The following is a 6,512-nucleotide window of genomic DNA, read 5'->3' as shown; positions in this document are numbered from 1 at the left end:
GTATCACGATATATTTTAACTGATTTCCTGTCATTACTGTCCAGAGGACTGACAAAACCATCAGACAGGAAATTAGCACATGAACTCTTGAGAGTGTCACCCACGTTACTGCTCAAAAGAGGAGCTCCATCATGAGAATTTAAGTTACCCCTCAAAGCAGGTTCAGTTAACTCAGTTAAAGAATTCTGGGAACTCTCAAGAGTGGACACTAGACCAATTGACTGAATATTTAAAGACTCCTTTTTGTTCACATCACGCTGTCTCCTGAAACATCTCTCCGTAGTATGACCAAGCTTACTACAATAAGTACATTTACTTTTCTGAAATCTAGAGGTGAAACATCATCCTTATTCTCTTTCCTGTTACCTGTACTCTGAGTAGAGGCAACGTACTTACTCTCAGCTTTCCCTTTTTCTCTAGAATATCTCTTGTGAGTGAGAACATACTCATCAGCTAAAACTGCAGCATCAGACAAATTATCTATTCTTTTCTCATCAAGATATAGGCTTACATCTTTACTAATACACCTTTTGAAATCCTCCAGCAAAATCATCTGCTTAAATTTACCAAAATCAGAATCCACATTCTTAGAATTTAACCACTGCTCTAACAGATCTTCTTTGATTTTTGCATACTCAACATGGGATTGCTTATCTTGCTTATAAGTTGTCCTAAATTTTACTCTATAAGCTTCAGGAACAAGCTCATAGGCCTTAAGGATCAAGCTCTTAACTACATCATAATTATCAGACTGATCCTGAGGCAAAGATGCATAAGTTACTTGAGCTTTACCGGTGAGAACAGTTTGAAGGAGTACTGGCCAATACTCCTTAGGCCAATTAAAACCTGTAGCTACCCTCTCAAACAACTGAAAATACTTTGTTAAATCAGATTCATTAAAAGGAGGGACAAGTTTAACATTTTTAGCCACATCAAAATCATCAGAGCTAGATGATCCAGTTCCACCTTGTTTCATGCGATACTCATGGTCTGCCTGAATCTTAGCAATTTCAACTTGTGCCTCAGCCTCCTTAGCTTTTGCCTGAAATTCAGCTTCCTTCACACGAGACTCCGCCTCCTTAGCCTTAGCCTCCTGCAGGGCTAGCTGTAACTTAGCTAATTCAATCTGCGTTTGCTCATTTGGAGGAGTTACATTAAACAAGCTTTTATTAATCATGCCAACAATTTGATCTTTAGAATGATGAGAGTGAACTGCAATTCCCAATTGTTGAGCAACAAGCTTAAGTTCATTCTTTGTTCTGTTTTCCATATCACACACTGTTTGCACATTTGACAAAAAATCTTTGGCTTCATCAAGTGTAGAAATAGTAGCCATCATGAATATATCACAGTCACAAAATATCAAACAATATCCTTATGATAATATCCTGAATATCCTGATATGAGGTCGCCAAATTTATGTTACGGAACAGAGAAAGATAACGTACACTTTCAGTGAGAATGCTAAAAATCACTACTGTCCCGTAAAGTTCCAGGTTCAAAACAAAAGAGTTAGGTAAAATTACAAGTTAAAGTTTAATGCTCAAACTAACAACAAAACATTCAGGACTCATAAGGATAATGTAATGGCAAATAAACAAGTTAAATATATGGTTAACTGCAATAGCCTCTATTAACACGAAATTAGCAAGAGTAAATTTATCTAAGTCAGCCCTGATAAAATGAGATACCAGATAATACTCAGTGAATGCCAGATAAATAATTACAGATACAAACTATTATCAAAAATGACTGACATAAAGAACCCCACACGAATTACAAAAACTTCACTAGGCCTACAAATTAAACTTATGCTATACAGTACAAGAAAAAATGCAACAACAGTTATACTCAAATTACACACAGCTGCTAGATGGTTGGAGATTTCTTGAGCACTCACAATAATAATATCTGTACAGGGGAGGACAGAGATGTGAACAAAATGAGGAGCAGATCTAAGTGGCAATGATGCAGAGACTGAGCTCATTATATAGGGGCTGGCAGAGCTTGATACAACTTGTAAGAGGGACGCGCAAATGAAGCCATGGGGACAGAGAGCTGAAAATCCCGCAAAGTATAACAGAGAGAACGACTTACTCTACTATAACGGTAGAAGGGGGGGACTGAGGCAGAACACGCTCGTGATCAGACATGCAGCAACTGTGCGTTAAAATTACACAAAGGATGATGAAATCATAGGCTATGTAACAACATACACACACACACACATACACATACACACACACACATACACACAGACAGTACAAAACTCCTCACCACCAAACCGATCTGGTCCTGCAGGAAGATCATCGCTACTGGAGAAGTATGTGATATTCTTTTTTATTTATCTATTTACCTCTACTTATGTCAGTATATTTACAAGTACATACAGTATATAATGTTATTTACCTCAACACAAATGACAGGGAAATAAGTACAGCTTCAGTTTTAGTTGCTAGCAACATGTTTAGTGTTCATGTGTGGTTTCTGAGAGGACTAAAAACAAAACAGAAGTAATTATATAGCCTAAAATAGTTGTTGGTATAAAACCAAAGAAAGCGTAGCTAGCAAGCATGAAAATGTTAGCGGGCTACAGGAAAATAACGTAAGTGGGCGCGGCTGATGGCGGGTCAGCGCACGGGAAAATACACCTTAGTTTTTCGTTTTTTTTTTTTTTTCGAAAACTATGAGGCCTAGGGTCACCGTTCTTGCCTCATATGAAAGCAAATGAAATTCTACATAGGATGATAAAATAAAAACATAACAGTGCCGAGAAAAGTACTTCACTAAAGCTCCCTGAATAAAAAATTTGCTGTCGGAAATGGGTTTTACTTTTTCGCTTATTACTCGAAGACCATACCTTGTGTCAAACTGGGACCCCCCCAGTTTGAAAGCTAAAAAAATTCTCATTCGATTGATCGTATAACATGTAGAGATTGTTTAGTAAACATTCGACTTATGATGTTGGGAAGTGAAATCTATGATCCCAAATGTTTATTCCAAGGGCCTTAATGTACATAGTGTTTTTTTTTTTTTTTTTGCTTATAGTGTAGAGCAAACATCGACGAATAGGAATATGTGGGTTTTGTGGCAAAATAAATATGTTTGGGTAGTGAAAATAAGCCGAGAATACACATTTTTGGAGCATGCAGCGGCTGGGTGGTAGGGGAGAAAGCCTGCACGTCACGGCACAGAAAACCTATGAAACTTATCCGCAGGGGAAGAGGTTAACTCGACTGATGATTGTGTTAACCTTCAAAAGGACTTTGATATAATCATATAAATTGTCTAGAGTTTGGCAGGTGGAATTTAATGTACAGAAATGTAGCATAATTAATGTGGGCAAGACCATCCCAGAGAAATCAGAATTCGAGAGAGATCTAGGAGTTATGATCTGTAAAGGCCTCTAACCAACGCTACAGTGAATTAAAGTGAGAAATAAATCAAATGGGGTCCTACACTTTAATGCACGAGGCGTGAATGAGTATAAATTCGAATACAGGGAAGAGTGACAAAAATATTATATTCATTTTACCATACGAACATAAGAAGAGATGATAACTGCAGTTGACCAGTGCTAGGCAGCTCCTACAAGAGCAATTAAACTACTAGATAAAGACAAGGCTAGCTAAGGAGAAGGCTCTCCCTCTCCCACCAGATCTTTTATATGCACAAAAACTGAAATGATTAAATATGCACTCACTAGAAAGGCGTAGACTTAACTGAGGTGTTTAAGTGCATGAAAGCAATAAACAGGGAAGACATTAGCGAGCTACTAAAAGTGATCATACAGGACAGAACTCGAACTAATGGTTTCAAACTAGATAAATTCCGTTTAAGTATGGAGGTAGGTAAAAATTGGTTTGGCAGTAGAGTAGTGGACGAATGGAATAAGCTACCTAGTTATATAGTTGCCACCCCTTCCATTGAGTTTCAAGCATAGCATAATCATATGACATGTAAGAGCTGGATATAAAAACTGACCTAGTTACAAATTCATTATTTTTCCTTTTCAGGGTTTGAGTAAGTAGTCTATTTTCTCCTGTCCCACTTTCCTACAAAATTTCCACATCAGTTTTCTCTTCTGCGTGGTGAACTGTTTCACAAGGCATAAGCGGAGAAACAAAGGCAGTGGTAGTAGACAGTGGTATGGTGTAGGTTTGGTTATGTAACTGTTGCGGACTGGCGTTATCGTATAAGCATCCATCCCATAACTCAGTGGAAGTCAGGGGATTCGAAGTCACGACAGAGAGAGAGAGAGAGAGAGAGAGAGAGAGAGAGAGAGAGAGAGAGAGATTGATTTGATTTGATTAATTTATTATGTCCGAAGGCAACAAACCTATTACAGTGCCATACGGCCATATGTGAGGTGAGTACAGGGGAACTCGTGCCACGCAGGACACGCTGTCTAGCTATAACAAATTAACAGCCACCAAAGTGTGGATGACGCATGAGAATAACATCTAGGTTATCATCTTCCAACAAATGTTTACAAGTGTCAAGTAATGTGAGTCCATGTGGTATTAAATCAGAGACAAGTGAACATTGCAGGCAATAATGGTCAAGAGTGTTGGCATTGCGTGTGTCACACAGCTTACAGGAGGAGAAATGAGGTACGTTGCCCGCCCAAGCCACCTGGCACAGACGTCGGTAGCCCAGCCTGAGGTGGGTACACACCTCGTTATGTCAACGAACCATAAGACCACTGTGACGATATCTATGGGGACGAGAGAGAAAGTGGTCATAATGTTGGATAGACACACTGTGAGCCCTCTCAGCATTTCTACAGTGTAGAACAGGGGAGCTGCTCTACGTATTATCTGCTTGTAGCAAATGGGGGAGGCATTAGTACCATCCATAATGGGCGGATCCAGTCCACAGGCAGTCCTTGCAAGGAGGTCAGCGGTGTTGTTGGCTATGAGACCAATATGAGAGGGAATCCACAGAAAGTGCACCATCAGCGAACGATCACGGGCAGTGGCCAATTGACGGAGTATCTGCATAACGAGGTGTTGATATGCAGGCCTGGGAGAGGAGAAGGCATGGAGGACCGGCTGTGAGTTACATGATCATGTCGCTGTTGTTCATCCATATTAATAAAGTAACTGCATCCAGGAGTCCATGTAGTTCACAATATGTAGAGCTCGACGAGACTGGCAATCGACGGCCCAACCAGCCCCCTTGAGGTGGATTCAGACTTGGGGAAAATACACCACAGCCAGCACTGCCATCCTCCTTCAGGGAGCCATCAGTGTAGATATGGTGGGCCGAAGGGAGGGAAGATGACAGCCTGGCGATGGTCTCCAAAGCTAGCGGTTTCTGAAGCTGAGGCAAGTCAGTCTTGGAGGCCGGAGTGTATGAGATAGCAGGCACAGGGGTCTGCCAAGATGGAATGCCATAGTTCAGCTCCTCAGCAAGCACCGATATGTTGATGTTTGGCCGTTGGACGTTTGAACAAACAGTATTAACTACTGTGCAGCCACCACTGTGAAGCAGAGGCCTTGGTGCAGTGGGATAAAGGGAAGTCCGAATGATGTGAGAGTAGTGGGGAGAAAGGTGAGGATAATGCAGGGACTTAACGCTGAAGCTGAAGAATGTAACCACGAAGTACATTGTCTCAACAAGTGGTGGAAGGTTGAGTTCAAGTTGCATGTTGACAATTCTGGTTGAGCAAGGGCAGCCCAGGATGAGTCTCATTACTGCGTTTTGGAACTTCTCAAGAGACTGTAATGCTGTTCTGGAAAGTTGACAAAGAGCAGGGGAGAGCTAATCAACAACTGATCAAATGAACGCAATGCATATGGTTCGTGCTACAGGAATAGACACCCCAGCAGCATAATTAGTGAGCCACTTGAGAGGTTTTAGGTGCCACTGTAGCCGGGTCAGCAGATCCTGAACAATCAGACGCACGAGTTGTCTTGCAGGAATGGAGGAAGAAATCCGTACAGGCGCCCCCAGATAAAGGTACTGTGTGCATAGAGGAATAACACAATCCCTGACAGAATATAGGCATTGTTCTTGCTGGACGGGAAGTGAAGATTCTACTCTTTTCTGGAGAGATAATGAGTCCGCATTTGGAAGCCGACTTGTGAAACAAGTGAAGGAAACGTTGCAGATCTGCTGGGGAATTTGAGTGAATGCAGATGTCATCAGCACAGCAAGTAATCATGGTTCCAGAGATCTCAGGAAGGAGGGTGTGTAGATGATGTATGAGGATATTAAACAAAAAAGGACTAAGGACACCACCTTGTGGAGCACCAAGCTCAAAATCCTTAGCAGTGCTGTATGCACCCTTAAAAAGAACACGAGAGAACCTATCAGTCGGGTAACCACTTATCCATCGCAGCAGGTTTCCCTTAACTCCAAAATCCACTAGCTGGTCAAGGATGATGTATCTGTTGGCGACATCAAATGCACTCTTTAAATCAATGAAGGCCACTACACTGGTGGGGGATAGGAGGGTGTATAGCTCCATGAGGCAGTGATGTGTCCCTCGCTGTGGTAAAAAACCG

Source organism: Coenobita brevimanus, chromosome 61 (assembly GCF_032717465.1).
Source record: "Coenobita brevimanus isolate Jiangsu-jjx chromosome 61, ASM3271746v2, whole genome shotgun sequence".
Taxonomy (NCBI): domain Eukaryota; kingdom Metazoa; phylum Arthropoda; class Malacostraca; order Decapoda; family Coenobitidae; genus Coenobita; species Coenobita brevimanus.
Note: the sequence above shows the minus strand (reverse complement) of the source record.